This window comes from Aedes albopictus, chromosome 2 (assembly GCF_035046485.1).
Source record: "Aedes albopictus strain Foshan chromosome 2, AalbF5, whole genome shotgun sequence".
NCBI classification, from domain to species: domain Eukaryota; kingdom Metazoa; phylum Arthropoda; class Insecta; order Diptera; family Culicidae; genus Aedes; species Aedes albopictus.
Window position 1 is genome coordinate 69,631,050 of NC_085137.1, and position 17,260 is coordinate 69,648,309.

Consider the following 17,260-nt stretch of genomic DNA (forward strand, 5'->3'; position numbering starts at 1 on the left):
TCCAATATGCATTGTAACATTGTCTGCACAGATCTCCGCCACTGACTGACAATCCCAAGTGCAATAGATGCTCAGTAGAATTCGTGACAACGACAACCCAGCCGTTGGCAATGGAAAGAAATCGTAAAAAAGGCACAGACTGAAACGATCCAAATCAGATGCGAAAAATGCAGCTCACATACGATGGCGACGCCTGACTGACCTGTACCGACCGAGCAGGTAGTGAGCTTAACTGTTTCATTGCAATTAGCCAGTAAAATGTACCAACACACATAGTGTGAACGCAAATGACAAGTGGTACTGATTGTGTGAAAGTTGTGCAATGGAGTTGTGTGATGTCACATAAGAGGACTTTAATGTAACAGTAATAATCATTTGTGGATCTGGCGAAAACATTGGAAATCCTTTGAATGAATGTGATAAGTTTTGAACCTTTTTTGTCCGGTACGCGTATTTCGACTACCACTCGTATTCTTCCTCAGCGTCAGTTATCCCCAGTGGAAGTTTACAAGTGTGGTAGTCAAAATATGCGTAACTATCAAAGGATAAGCATTAGAAAGCGGAATTAAAAGGTACAAACTCGTTCAAAGGAGGGTATTCGGCTTAGAGTGCTCGAAAAGTCGGTAGAAGATCGTTGCAAATCCTTTCTTGATTGATTCAGACACGTGTGCAAGGTCAAGAAGTTAAGATTTAAGAATGCAACTGTTTCATTACTTTATAAAGAAGTATCGAATCATATTGAACAAGTCATGATCTGGGGTCACGATTTTGCTTCGGAATTATGTCCACCTAAATTAGATTTCTGATCAACTGTGACCTGAACCCATAAATCAATGCATTAACCTCTCTAGCTTAGAAGAATTTCAAGATCATATTTTATCATGCTGTCATGGCACTCTTAACATCCATCGTACCACATTTAAAAATAAACCATTGATCCATCACTATTAGCACCAAGATCTCCCACGGTGGTGATTACCTTGTACATGACCAAAAATTGGCAAAAAAAAAATAAACATAACCCATTGCTATCGGTTAAAACCGGTCCAAAATCAGTCGACACCTCATAAAAAAAAACAAAACCTCATAGTTCTGGGTGAGTGCGTCCAGCTGGGTTCAGTTTTTGTCCAAAAATCGCCAATGTAGGTAAACCGGTAATTCCATGACTGCAGATAAAGTGTGCATTTAATTTGCTTCAAATTTGTGCTTCTCGCTGTCAGCGAGAACCAGCAGCTGGTCGAACAAAGAATCGTGACTCATTCGATCTTGATGACCAGCTTTCTTTATCAATTTGGTAAACAACCGTCAGACGATGAAGTCGAGGAGGATAATGCAAATCGCAAACAATCAATATTCTCAAGCAAGATTCTCGAATTGCGTTTTAAACCCTCTCATCGAGCTAACAACCTTTGCAACAGGTCAGCCCCCGAACGACACCGATTGCACGTCATTGTACACGTGATCGTTAGAGATGAGGAGAGCGAAATCTTCAACAACTCTTCATTAGGTATGCGGCAGTCTTTGAGCAGTACTTTTCGACACATTGATAATCGCAACATTAGCGATCCATCCAGGATAATATTGACGGTAAATATTGCACTATCGTAAATGTTAATTGCAGTCAAGCACCTCCACAGGTGTTTGCCAAGAACACTTCATATTGCTGGATCACAGTGAGTCAAAATGTCATTTTCAGCATTGGTAAGTGTTATCTTCGTGCAGGATGAATTTTCAAGTTAGGTATATGTTCACTTCACTGAACAAAATGCTCATCTTATTTTCATGTGCATATTTTAGGGGCCCAGATGCAAAGTGATTATTTTTTGCCAATTTTGAACTGAACATTTAAAAAAATTCTTGAGATTTCAAGCTTATGGAAATTTTTAGAATCGTACATATCGATTATTAGAAAAAATACAAAAACGGAGCAAATTGGGGTGAATTTATACTACACATATTACCATCTAACTGTGAAATTTTATATTCAACTTTCATCCACTTGATGAGGAAGAACAAATGAAATCTCGAAGGCCATCAAGGCTTCATATACGGGCGTGGGGGGAAGGGGGGGGGGGGGGGGGGGTGACCAAAATGTTTGGGATAAGCAACTTTTTTTTTCTCTCACAAAAAATTCAACATGCTGTAACTTTTCATAGAGTGCATCAAAAATTCTCAAATTTAGACTGTTTGTCAACCTACAGGGGGTGGCCAAAATGTTTGGGATAGGCAACTTTTTTTCTCCCGCAAAAAAATTCAACATGCTGTAACTTTTCATAGAGTGCATCAAAAAATCTCAAATTTTGACTGTTTATCAACCTGTTATATGTGCATCAGTGGTACAAATTTGGGCTCTATTGAATATTTTTTCGCAAAGTAAGAAGCATTCAGGTAAAACACTATTTTTTAGACAACTCATTTTTGAGCTGTCATATCTCGGAAACCAGTGAACCGGATTGTATTATTTTTTTAACGTTTATCAACAATATATTGATACTTAATACAACGTTATAAAATGTAATATTTTCTCACGGCGAATTAAGTTATATCGGGTTATACGTACAGGAAAATAAGTCAAATTTACAATGCCACACAAAAATTACTAAATGTGTTCTTCCTTTAATGTAAATAGGCTCTAATATATCTGATTAAATATAATTTGAGAACAGAAGTGGAAAATCTTTGGACATCAACACTAAAACTTATTGACATTGATGTAAAAAAATTACATTTTTTCGAGAAAATCCGAAGAGTGTCAACCCATGATAACTTTTTTCAACGTTCAAAAAGTATCTATGTTTTAATAGTTTGTGAAGCATTTGTATATTGTTAGTGTACGTTCAAAATTTCATTCAATTCGGTTCACTGGTTTCCAAGATATGACAGCTCAAAAATGAGTTGTCTAAAAAATAGTGTTTTACCCGAACGGTTCTAACTTTGCGAAAGATTAATCAATCAGGACCGAATTTGTACCAATGATGCACATATAACAGGTTGACAAACAGTCAAAATTTGAGATTTTTTTATGCATTCTATAAAAAGTAATAGCATGTTGAACTTTTTTGTGAGAGAAAAAAAGTTACCTATCCCAAACATTTTGGCCATCCCCTGTATGTGCATCATTGGTACAAATTTCAGCTTGATTGGTTAATCTTTCGCGAAGCTAGAACCGATCTCGTAAAACACTATGTTTTAACTAATTTTTAAACTGTCATATCTCGGAGACTCGTGAACCGAATTGAATGAAATTTTGAAGGTTTATTAACAATATATTAATGCTTGAAAATTCTTCAAAACATGGGTACATTTCAAACGATGAAAAAAGTTATAATGGATTGACACTTTTTGGATCTTTCTCGAAAAAATGTAATTTTTCCACATCTATGTCATTAAATTTTGTTTTTGATATTCAAAGATTTTCTACTTTTGTTCTTATGATATCTTCAATAAGACATAATGGAGCCCATTTAGATTAAAGGAAGAACACATTTAGTATTTTTGTGCGGTATTGTAAATTTGACTCATTTTCCTCTATATGGGTGAAAATGTCTTGTGACTTTTTTCAACGTTTAAAAAATACCTATGTTTTGAAAAATTTTCAAGCATTAATATATTACACTGTTGAAAATGCTTTGACATCCATGTGCACAACAGAACATGTGCTCGATGAACAAATTGAGATTTGAAATTATGAAAAGAAATCCACGTACTCCGGTGAGACTCGAACTCACGACTCCCAATTCGCTAGACGGGCGCTTCTATTCCTTCAAGCTACGGAGTCACTCGACTATCTCCGTCGCCAGCAGGCCTAGAACTGAACTCGATTCCACAATCGCACATGGTTATCTTCTTTTCACAATCCAAACCCCCTTCGGATGGGATTAGATGAACATCTAACACATTGTCTGTTGTGCACATGTATGTCAAAGCGAGAGAGGAAGTTATTTTTAATTGTCGAAAGCTTCGGGCACTGCCTCCCGATCCAATGATCTCTGGACTTGCGTTTTGGAAGTCGATCCTCCAACAGCGGGGACAGATTCACAACGACTTGAAACATTTTCCAACGCTTTCTCCTTATTTGGATGCTTTTTCAGATGCACAGTCAAATTGGTGGTATTTCCTCGGCGGGGCACATTCTCGTTGCAGATTTTGCATTTGGCAGATGTTGTACTTTGATTAATGAAGTATTTCCACACCTCTGACATTTTAACCAGGAAAAGTAAGGATTTTTCGTCGATTTTCCAAATTTTCTCCAAGCAACGATACAAAAACGGCGCGAAAACAAACGATATGTCAAACAGAAGTCAACTTAATGAACCAATCAGAGTGTAAGAAAAGTGTGGGTAAGTAGTATTAGTAAAGTGAGAAAACAAAAATAGTGACGTAGTTATTTGAAAATGGTTTCTAATGGCAACTCGTTTTGTTTATATTGGGACATGTTTTTCGCCAAGTCTCAACACACTAGGTAGCTTCTACCACTTCAAACCTTTAGAGTTTAATTGCCATTAGATAGTTTTTGAAAGTGGGGTTATATCCAGTGGTTATCAAACATTTTATTGAACCAGATTTTTTTTTTGTATAACCCGTGCATGTATTATCGGTATCGGAAAATATCGGGTGAGGAGATATCGGATATCGTATCGATAAAATCGACCCGATAATATCGATATTATCGAGAATATCGATATTTGCACAGCCCTAATTTGAATTACCTCATGGCAACTAAAATGCCGTGTCATTAATTGACTCGGTAGTTTAGTTGTCTAGCGAATAAGGGTCGTGAGTTCAAATCTCACCTGAGCTTATAATTTATCCATCTTTTCATGTTTATATATGTTGGGACTCATTAAAATATCATTAATTGATCACACGGATTGGTATACCGAAGACTTAACCCTTAAGTAATCCTTAAAAAAAGTTCCCGAAAGCTTGAAGTCTGAAGAGTTCTTTTTTTAACATGCTCAGCTCAAAATCGACAAAATGGTTTCTTACACTCCTTTGCATCTGGGCCCCTCAACTGGAAGATTACATGATTATAACAAGTTTACATGACGAGTAATCCTCATTACATTTTAAAAAGTATCGCAAAAGGAGATCTCAGGAAGAGGAGGAAGGGGCCAATGAATCAACTCGGGGTTTTTAAGACAGCGTTCAGAGGGGTTTCAAAGAAATTTCGGTAGATTCATGAGATTTTCGGGGTTGTTTCAGGAAGTGCCAGTGAGCTCAGGGGGTTACAGGGCGCTATCTAAGAGATTTCAGGGTTTTCAAGTTTTTTTTCGTCTAGAAATATCAGGGGGTTTCAGGCAGGTTCACAGGGGCAGGAGGGTTTCACGGGGGCTTGTAATTGGTTGCAGGGACAGTAAGTTTCAAGGGGTTTCAGATGCGTGTCGGCTGTTTCATGGAAATTGGGGCAGTTTAAGAATTGTTTTAGTACGGGGGCATTTTTGGGCGTTCAACCCTTTGGAGCCGGATTGTTTCTCAAACACGTTGCTTTCTTATGCTTCATAACATCGCCGGGGTCATATTGAATACCCCCACGGCTCCAAAAGGTTAAAAGATTTTCAGGGAGTTTCAGGAGTATTTCCAATATTTCAGGGGATTAGGGGTATTTCCAGTAGTCTCGGGAAAATCAGAAGGTTTTCAAGGACGTTTCAAGCTATTTCAGGAATCTCAAGTGGCTTTAGAGGCATTTCAAGGGGTTTAACTAATCTTTCAGGGGCATTTCAAGGAAACTAAGGGAATTTGATGGGGTTTTCAGGGATGCTACTCAAACCCTCCTGCAACACTTCAAAAAGACCCTACCGAAACTCCACCAAATGCTCCCTAAAGACATTTGAGATCCTCTGAAAACATGAGTTCTCCTGAGGCCCACTGATACGGTTCTCCTGAAAACCCCTTGAAATCTCCTGGGACCCCATGAAAACTCCATGAGTCCGCTTCAAACACCCCCAAAAATCCCCTCAAACCCCCCGAAACGCTCTAAAACGCCCCTGAAGCGCTCTGAAAAGTCCCTAACCCCTGAATAACCTCCTGATCTTAAGTTCCTCTCAAATCCCTTTAAACGTCCCAGAAAATTTCTGAAAACCCCTAAGATCAACATCAAAAAGGCCATTACCTATTTGTGAATGCCCCTCATCATCAAACTATTTGATGTAACTTTTAATTTTTGAGAATTTTTAAATGTTATTGTAATTGTTTATTTTGACTTAAAATTTTGAAAGAGGGAAAAACCCCTTTGAGTGATTTCTAATTTTTCAATGTTCTGCGAAGTTATTTAATACAAGCTGTCCCGGTCCCGGCAAACGTCGTTCTGCCTGCCTACTGTGTTAGATCCGAGCCTATTCGTGACATACAAACACCATTCCATTTTTATTTACATATAGGGTAATTCGCCAATTGTTGAACGGTTAGTACTGGCATTTTTGTTTTCGTTTGTTTTTCCGTGCATAATTCCACTTGAGTTAAAAATATTCAGTCACGTCTAGATCCACTAATTCCTTATACTTCCCATTGAATTGGCTTCTTTAACGGTGTTGAGATAATTCGATATTCTGAATCTGCATGTCAAACTGAGTCGAAATCCAAATTTTCATTAATTTTGGAGTCCGGGAGCCTATTTAAAAATCAATTTGAAGTTTGTATGGGAGCGATTTGCCGTATCACCCCTCGTCGCAGTTTGTACTGGGCGAAGCTGTCAAACAGTTGCCCAGCTGTCAAAAGGTGATTTCAAAAAATCTCTTTGAAATTGTTTTTAGGTACCAAAACAAAGTTCTAAAAATCTGAAAAAAATCATAGTGACTTAGAAAAAGGTGCTCTTTCGCATAAAATCAAAAAATCTATACATTTTTCAAAATTTAAAAACCCAATTTGAATTCCCTTAAATTCCATTTTCTAAGAGAAAATAGAACATTTGTATGGGAAGTCTGTAACCCCAATGTTGAACACTTCCCTAAGCTAGCTCATCCTAATTCTCGCTAATTGTTGAACGGTTCAAGCTTTGTTCTTAATTGATGACGTAGAACCCGACATCAACCTATCATTGACCTGTTTTTATTTTGGCCACCAAACCCAACATAGACCCAACAGTTATCCGATGTGGGTCCAACAGTGGTTCAACATTTGATAAAATTTTACCCGACTTTGACTTGACATCCGATAATTTTTCACTCTGGTGGATTTTTTTCCGCGTTTTTCGTGTTTTCTGCCCAGTTAGTCATTTGAGTAACAATTCATTCAATTAACAAGGTACCGCTTCTCATTAGAGGAGAGCTCTAGTGGACTGGAATTGTTTTAAACACTACTAGATGCAAAAATTGACTGAAAAGACTTGACTAGAAACGAAAAGCGAAAACGACTGAAGAAAAGAACGCCTTTGAAAGCCCCTGAAACACTCCTGGAAACCCATGGGACCAACTCAACCCCCTAGAACACCCCTGGAACGACCCTGAAATCCCTTGAAAACTCGTGGATCGCTTTTGAACCCCCCTGGAACGCCCTGAAATACTCCTGGGACCCTCTTAACACTCTGATTCCCTATGGAACGCCTTTGAAACCCATTGAAAACCCCTGGAACCTTCCTCAAGCCCTCTGGAACACCCCTGGAACATCCCTGGAACGCCCTTCAAACCCCATGAAATGCACGGTTAGGTAAAGTGAAAAAAAATCTGGCAGTCATGCCAACATTGTAGGTTATGCCAGTGTTCAACAATTGGATCCTAGATGCATTGATAATGTGATAAGAAAAATATATTTCTCAAACAAAATTACTATGAAAATGTGATTTTAAACAATGTTAAACTGTTAAGGACATCCTTTCAGTTCTTGTAACTATGATGTGACTTTGATAGTTGTGGTCGATTTGCTAGCAAAGCTAATTTTGTAACAACAATTTCTTAAAATTAATCTTAAGAATTGTGCAGTTTTCGTGTCATCAGCGGTACAAAATTTCCAATTGATATTTATGACGTAAAATATGTATAATTTTGTAACTTTATTGTATCAATATCATCACACACATGTATACGCATCTACATCATACGTTTATGTTGATGGAAAATTACTTAAATAAGATTTATGATAACATTTTCAGAAACTGTTCAACATTTGGGTAGTGTTCAACAATTGGCAAATTACCCTAGATGATAAAATTTCTGGAGACGGCAACACCCAAGTAACATTATGATTGCTAATTAGTCTTGAAGAGGTTTTTAGGACCGTCATGAAACCTGATACCTTTTATTTATTTTTTATGGTGGTTCTAAGTCTTCTAGTACATTTGACTATAAAATGTTACTTGGGCATAGTTGTGTTATTTTATCAAGTTATTTAAGAATTTATGATAAAAAATTCTAGAAAAAGTCACAATGAAAAAACTGTCATTTATAGAAAATTAATTCTACCTTTCGAAATCGAGCAGATAAAACAACAGTTTGTTTTAATAGTATTTCCTACGCCACACAGTGAATCTAGACATACAGGGGATACTCAAAATAACTGGAACAGGTAAAATTTTCACTTTGCAAAAAATGTTCAGCTCACTGTAACTTTTCGAAAAGGGCATTAAACATACTCAAATTTTGACTGTAAGTTCATCAACTACGTGTGTGTCAGTGGTTCAAATTTGGAAAAGGTCGGGCTATTCCACACGAAGTTATGAAGATTCTAGGAAAAGGTATAATTATCCGATAGCCAACTTTGGGCTGTTATATCTCCAGATTCAACGAACCGAATGCAATGAAATTTTGATCATTTATGACTAATATAATGAACTTTGGAAAACAGTTGACTTAATTTGAAATTATTAATAAGAAAAAAGTTATAGCGATTTCATTTATTATATGTTTTTCAGTAAATTTATCTATTTTTCATATGCATCCCATTACTTTTTCAATTTAATGCTGGCTATTTGGTTGCTTTCCTTTGAAACATAAATATATTCAAGTCGATTAGAGGGAATTTAAATGAACTATAATTACTATCTCGAATTTTGAAACGATGGTGAAGTTTTGGATAATTTTGTGTTATATTTGAAAAATAATCTAATCGTTATAATTTTCTTTCATGTATAGAATTTTAAGTTTAGTCAGAAGTTTTTAATAGCTCATTATATAAGTCATAAATGATTAAAATTTCATTGCATTCGTTTCATTGAATCCGGAGATATAACCGCTCAAAGTTGGCTATCGAAAAATTTTGACCACTGATACACAACTAGTTGATGAACTTACAGTAAAAAATTGAGATTATTTGATGTCCTTTTTGAAAAGCTACAGCTAGTTGAACATTTTTTAAAAAGTGAAAATTTGACCTGTCCCTGTTATTTTGAGTATCACCTGTAGAGTAAAAATATAGTTTATATTTCACTACTAGGTGAATGGGTCACAAAAGTAAAATTTTTAATGTCAAAATAAGTTTTACATTATTGATTTGGACTGCTTTTAAATATTAATAATAAATTAACTCAAAAAATACTTCAAATAACATTTTACTGGTCTACTGTCTTTGAGCATCCCTCTGGCATTCGGCTAACTCTGATAAGATTCTTCAATATTTTTAAAACCACCGTTTAGATTTTCCGTTAAACCATTCCGTTAAATCAAGTTTGACTTCAAGTATTTCTTTTCGAAGTTTTCTGATATTTTTTCTGTATATATTAACAAGTTAATCTCAAATGTTTTTTTTAAACGCTCAGGAATATTCTAATAAAATTATTCAAAATAGTTTTAATAAATTCATTGTAAAATGTATTGAAATTTTTTGCATTTTTTAATCTTTTAAGCCAGTGCTGTGAAAACACCATCAATTATTTGCACCAAGCATCACAATGAAGATGAAAAAGTACCAAAGAAAATTGAAACCAGATTAAAGAAACTCTAAAATTATTTTAGGAATTAATGTGAAATTTCTTCAATGTTTCATCCGGTATCATTGACGATCATTCGAAATTGACAGTAATTGGATTATTCGAAGCATATTTTTTTTTTGCAGGATCTTCTGACAAAATTTAAAGAGAATCAAAAATAGGAGTTAAAAATCCCAATGAACGGGTCTCGTGAAATGCAAAAAGGAACTTAATTGTTGTACAAAATGAGTATAATTTGATATAGTTGAACTAAACATGCATCACTTTTAATAATTTCTACTCTTCCACCTTTTTAGCTGGTGTTAATACGCTCGACAAACCTTAGCTTTAATTCATATTCTAGTGTGTATACTTTACCACTTACTTTACAAGCTGGTTCACAGACAGGAGAACGGCTTCTACACTAAATTAATCAATTCCACGAGTTTATTGCACTAATAGTCACTGAACAGGAAGTCTTCTCAATAGAACACACTATACAGCGCCGCTGGGATGTCTCCTTCGCAGTCAACCAATCCAATAACACCAAACCGGGGGAGAGAGATTTCAACGTGTGCAATCACAACGAACGTGGGGTGGTAACCAAAACAATCGTGACTCTCGTTCACTAAATCCACTTTTTAAAAAGCCGCCTTCTTGCGCGAATATCCGTCCGTCGATCTGAACCGTTCGAAGCACCAAGTGCAACTGTTCTCCCCTTCTCAAACGCGATGCGATTATAAGATTATTGTTTTGACGGCGGCATGGTGACTGGTTGGTTAGTGAGTAAACGAGCCAGGGGCGCGCGCAAATCGTGAAACGATCGAAAACGCCGGCATCAGCGCAAACACACGCGATTTGCCGTTGAGTTCAGCCGACCAGCCGAGCTTGCCAACCATCCAATCGACAAGTTTGGTTTATGTATCTTCTTCGGATCAAACTGGAAAGAACATCATCAGAATGAGTGGTTGCTCGTCGTGGATGTCTAGAATAAGAATATGCGTTGATTAGGATTACACGGAAATCAGATTGGATGGGTGTTATATGCGCGATGATTTCGTGGGTGATACAAAGAAACAGCTGATACGAGCTGATGATTAGAATGAGGGCCTTGTTTGGCCGTGTGGAAAAAACCGCGGTGACAACACGGAGTCAACTAGGTAGATTTTTTGTATGGTCCTGTTACAGGACTCCTGTATCTGATCGGATAGAAATTTTGGGATGCTAACACAAAACTGAATGCACAAAAGGTTGATCACGAAAAGCTGAAATTGTTATAATTATCAAAGGCTGAAAATTTAAAATACGAAAATGCATTAAATAAGTCATACGACTGTGCTTACAGAACGTTTGCCTAGCTAGATGGAGGGGGGGGGGTGCTTTGGGTTTCAAGGGTGCCTGGCACCCCAAGTTTAATTGGTCTTATTAGAATGCATTTTTTTTATCTCCAACGAATTTGTTTGAATAAAGCTTATATGTAGTTATCATTAAGTGCGTGACATCTCATTTACCGTGAGGTCGCCATTCACCGCTCAGGTTAATCATACAAACATTATCAAATGTTAGTAAAGTATCGTAACAAAAGTGAATGTAACATGCTGCCACATTAAAAAACGTTCATTTCATTAAGTTTTTATAGGGTAGCAAACCACTTGGGCAGCGGCCGGTCTTTTGGGCACTCTTCGCTATAACTCAGTCAATTCCAAACCAATTGACTTGAAATTTTGTACACTTCTAGATGCTATACGTATCTCATCGCGTTCCAAAAATTGTGTCAATTGGTTGAAAATTGGCTGAGTTATAGCAGAAAAGTGCCCAAAATAGGACCCCTGCCGAGATGGTTCCACTTCCCTATGGGTGTACCTGAAATCACATCCTTAAAAAATATTTCCCTCACTGAGCTGCAGGACAGCATGGGAATTGTTCAGTTTCACCAGCGGGAGAAATATCCAACAAGTATAAAACAATAAAGTCCGTAAAAAAATCCATTTTGACAAAACAGGATGAACTGAACATCATGGATCATCAGTATTATGGTATATAAAAGTTATTTTACATTTATAAATTAATAGTTTATGTGGCTTCATGAAAAAGTAATCCAGTGATCGGTGAATGGATGCATGAGCGGTAATAGGAGCCAAGAGATAACACATTTTAATTTTTATTTTTTCGGTTGTAAACATATTTTACGATCGTTTTATATTTTTGCCTTTCTCGTACACTAAGGGGCTGTCCATAAACCACGTGGTCATGAGGGGGGGGGGGTTGGAAAGCCCCAAAAAAATGACCACGTGGTTTATGGACAGCCCCTAAGTGTACTGGAAAGGCTATATGTTCACTCCAAAAATGACTTTTCGATAGAAGGCCCGGAGGGTCGAGTCACATATACCAATCAACTCAGCTCGACGAATTGAGGTGATGTCTGTGTGTATGTATGTGTTTTTTTTTTTCCTTCTAAACCATAGGGGGATAATCTGCTCAACAGACACCCTAACAGAAGGTTAGGGTAGTGTAAGTCTGACAGGCCGTCTTCTACAACAAAAGTAAAATCCAGGACTACTCTCTCCTCGTACCCACTAAACCATTCCTATGGTCGCCAAACCCTACGTCTCTCCGGAACCACCAAGAAGGTATTGCTTCAGAGAGGGGCTAGTGCACATCGCACCCACAAGGTTAGCTGCGTAGCCTGCAGCAACGAACATCGATGACTCGCTTTGGAGAGTCCATCACGGTAGCATGCTGGCGCTTAGCCAGTTTCCCGAGTGGCCTCGCCACTCCCTTTGTCCTCGGAAGGCGGGCAGAGTCAACCCCGCCCGCGCCCTACTGCTGAGCGGACATCAAGAACTGATGCCCACATGCAACCCGATCTGACCTGCCCGCAAAGGAAGGGTATCACTACCCTTCAGGCCCTATCAGATGCATCCGTAGGTTGCTGACGGCAGGGTCTCCACCTGCCCCGACCCTTGCCGGGGACCCCTTTCCAACCGCGGGCTTGGATCCAACCCAGTAGACCGACGCCACGACAGCACCGCTACCGGGACTTCCTCTCCGCGGCCACTTAATCGCTGTAAGGGTCGATCTCGACCGCAGGGCACCGGTATGACCTACGAAGCCGACTCCGAACCCCTGGACCACCTCTTGTACTGCATCTGGACTAGCCATTCTCCGAGTCCACGCGCCACCTCCTCTGTAGCTCCCAGACGATGTGGGTAATAGCCGTTGAAACGGTGTTCCAGCCAAACTCATCCCTACACATCCTCTGGACCAAGTTGTCCGGAGTTGTGTCCTCTCCGCATGTGGCAAGCATGCGGTCACGCATTGTGCGAAAACGCTGGCACACGAACAAAACGTGTTCCGCCGTTTCCTCTAAACCATTGCACACTGGGCATTCGGGAGAATCCGCATGCCCGAAACGGTGTAGATACTGTCGGAAGCAACCATGATCTGTAAGGACCTGTGTCAGGTGGAATGTAACTTCCCCATGGCGCCTATTAATCCAACTATCTACCCTCGGTATCAACCTATGGATCCACCTTCCTTTGGTGGAACTGTCCCACGCGCGCTGCCATTTGACCATAGAGGCCATCCTGGCAGTCCTGCGTATGCCTCTTGTGCCGCGCATTTCGAAGCACTCCATGTCCTCACTGATAAGAATGCTGATAGGCACCATACCAGTAATGACGCAGAGAGCGTCGTGTGACACGGTACGGTACGCGCTCGCAACCCTCAGGCACATAAGCCTGTAAGTACTTTCCAGCTTCCGTCGGTAGCATTTAGTACTTAGCGCGGTGCCCCACGCCGGGCCGCCATACCTAAGTATGGACGTAGCAACACTAGCCAGAAGCTTGCGCTTACTGGCGTACACCGCAGAGCTATTGGACATCATCCGGGACAGTGCCGCAATAGCTGTGGAGGCTCTTTTACAGGCATAATCGACGTGGCTACCGAAGGTAAGCTTATCGTCGATCATCACGCCCAAGTGTTTGACGGAGCGCTTTGACAGGATAGTACACTCTCCTACACTGATCTCCGTCTGCTGCTCCGACTTCAGGTTGTTAACAACCGTCACCTCTGTCTTGTGGTGAGCCAGCTCCAGTTTCCTGGACCGCATCCACGCCTCCACAACCTTGATCGAGTGGTTGGTAGTCAACTTTACCTCCTCGATCGTTTCACCGTAGACTTCGAGCGTAATGTCGTCGGCAAATCCGACAATCACCACTCCCACTGGATACTCTAACCTCAACACCTCGTCGTACATGACATTCCATAACACCGGACCCAGGATGGAACCTTGCGGGACTCCTGAGGTTATGTGAAAGCACTTTCGACCCACCTCCGTGTCGTAGACTAGTACACGATTCTGAAAGTAACTTCCGAGAATCTTGTACAGGTACTCCGGTATCCCCAGACGCAAGAGCGCATCGGCAATAGCAGACCAGCTGGCGCTATTAAACGCATTCCTTACATCCAGAGTCACTACCGCGCAAAAGCGAATTCCCCTCCTCTTAGGCTCGAGTGCTTTCTCGGCGGTTTTTGTAACCGACAAGATAGCGTCTACGGTGGACCTCCCCTTCCGGAAGCCGTACTGGTTACTCGAAAGACCATTTTCGCCCTCGGTGAACCGCAACATTCTATTGAGGATGATCTTTTCGAGCACCTTCCCCGCCGTGTCAATCAAGCATATTGGTCTATATGCCGACGGGTCTCCGGGTGGTTTCCCCGCCTTTGGCAATAGTACCAGGCTCTGCCTCTTCCAAGCTTCTAGGAAAACTCCCTCGTCCAGGCATTTCTGCATAGCAGACCTGAACATCTCGGGAGCCTCTGCAATAGCTACTTTTAAGGCCAGGTTCGGAACTCCGTCCGGACCTGGGGCCTTACCTACGCTAAGGGACTTAGCTATCCCCGCAAGTTCCACATCGGTGACCCTTTCCTCATCGCCAGCCCCAGTCCCCGGCTGTCCTACGAAAGGAGGCCAAGGACTAGGATCATGACGCGGAAAAAGTCCTCCAATGATCCCCTCCAACATCTCTGGAGATTGCTCTGTAGGAGCCATCACCCCTCTCGTCTTGGCCATAACGATCCTGTAAGCGTCACCCCACGGGTTCGTATTGGCACTCTGACAGAGACCCTCGAAGCAGGCCTTTTTGCTTGCTCTTATCTCGGTCTTGAGCGCGGCTTTTGCAGCGGCGAACACCACCCGCCGTTCGTTTCGCTCTTCCTCTGATCGTGCTCGCTGCATCCGCCGCCTAGCCCGTAGGCAGGCGCGGCGCAGGTCCGCAATCGCGTCGGTCCACCAGTAAGCCGGTGGCCTCCCATGTCTAGGGTGGACTCGCCTAGGCATGGTCGCATCACACGCACGTGAGAGTACCGCTACCAGCTCGTCGCCGTCTAAACCGATTAAGTTTCGCTCACGGCGGAGCGCTTCCCTAAATACCTCTTCGTCGAAGTATGATGTCTTCCACCTACGAGGGCTTGGCCTTGGCCTAGCCGCCTCTTCTTCTATCGGCTGTCTGCTGTTGTTGTAGTCGATACTGTAGCGAACATGTGTGTATGTATGTGTGTGTGTATGTATGTGTGTATGTGTGTATGTGTGTGTACTAAAAACTCACATCACTTTTTGGCAGTAAACTTCATCCGATTTCAATGACCGTCGGTTCATTCGACGCGGAATCTGATCCCATTGTTTCCTATTGAAAATGGTTCTAATCGGTCCAGCCGTTCCGGAGATATGGCCATTTAGGTGTTCCGAAACGGTACCCCAGGAAGGGACCGGATATGAAAATGCATCAAACCTATGCATGCAACACATCAAACCACGGCATTTTCAATAACCTGATGAGCGGTAAGCAGAAAAATAGTCTCAGACCATATCTGAACCGGTAGTGTTCCCGAACCGGTTCTGGGCGTCCCGTTGGAAGTGGCCAAATATGCAATTGAACCAAACCCATGCATGCGACACATCAAACCACGGCATTTTCGATGACCTGATGGATAATGAGCAGGAAAACCATCTCAGACCATATCTGAACCGGTAGTGTTCCGGAACCGGTTCTAGGCGTCCCGCTGGAGGTGGCCATATATACAATTGAACCAAACCCATACATGCGACACATCAAACCACGGCATTTTCGATGACCTGATGGACAATGAGCAGGAAAATCATCTCAGACCATATTTGAATCAGTAGTGTTCCGGAACCGGTTCCGGGGTTCCCGCCGAAGTGGTCAAATCTGAAAGAGAAACAAACCCGTACATGCGTCACATCAAATAGCGGCTTTTTAGATTACCTAATGAACGGCCAGCAAGTGTTTCGGAATCGGTTTTGAGTGGCCGGGAGAGGCCAAATGTAAAAGTAAACCAAATCCAGGCATGTGACACATCAAATCGTGGCTTTTGCGATAACCTGATGAACAGTTAGCTAGAAAATAGCCTTAGGTCACACTAAAGACAACTGGTAGTGTTCCGGAATGGGTTCCGAGAGTCCCGTCGAAATTGTCAAACTCTGCATGTGACACCTTCAATTTGCAGCGTTTTTGGTTAACCGATGAGCAGTTAACTAGACAATAATGTCAGACCATATTTGGTTCAGCCAGTAGTTACCCAGAATCAGATCCGGGTAGTAAAATGTAAAATTTAACCAAACCCATGGATGCGGTGTATCAAATCACGACCAGTCTTGTAAACATTCGACACTTTTCACTACCTTCATTTCGTTGCCGCAGTCGGGTGTCAGCTTGCTTTGTTACATTCGTGCGCTACCGTTACCTCTTACCTACACACAACACGAGCAGTAGAACGAAGATCAATAAACATAGAAAAGAGTCAAATCAATGTCATCTGACACGATGACACGTGTGTAATTCTAGCATTACGCATAGATTCTCAGCCAATTCCGATTATGAATGTTAATATGAGTTTATTCTTGCATGTTGCATTGAATACGGCACACAGATGGGCAACATAGCTCTTGTTATGGAAGAAGACAGGAATAACAAAAGCCGAACCGTCTTCCGAAGCCGCTATCGTGGTGAAGTGCATTCGTTTGACATTTTTGTTTCGAACAGTAGTTTGATTGATTGTGTTGCGAATACCGGAGACAAAGGAGGCCGAATATCGGCGAAAAGGTTCAAATGACTGTGATCTCTAACAAGACTGATCACGACTTATCGACATCCTGATGGAAAAATAGGGTCAGACCCGGTAGTGTTGCGGGTTCAGCTGTGGCTTCGAAAGTGGTTAAAAGTAAAAGTGAATCAAACTCATACATGCGATATATCAAATCGCGGTGATTAGGTAAAGGTGAAAAATAAACAATAAAATAATCTCAGACCATAATTGGGACAACCGGTAGTGTCATGGTCCATGACTCATGGAATCAGATTCGGCTATCCCACCGGATATTACCACATATAAAAATGAACC

General features: G+C 40.8%; 1 protein-coding gene across 2 annotated transcripts in view; it reads right to left on the reverse strand.

Moving 5' to 3' along the window:
• Positions 1 to 10,605, reverse strand: part of LOC109423940 (alpha-tocopherol transfer protein) — a 42,627-nt gene extending 32,022 nt beyond the window's left edge. The window contains exon 1 of one of the 2 annotated variants that reach the window (XM_062849835.1): positions 10,217 to 10,605. The gene's annotated coding sequence lies outside the window, so the exon portion shown is untranslated. The remainder of the gene's footprint in view (positions 1 to 10,216) is intronic. The other variant, XM_019699006.3, reaches the window with a different exon arrangement.
• Positions 10,606 to 17,260: the final 6,655 nt, after the last annotated feature.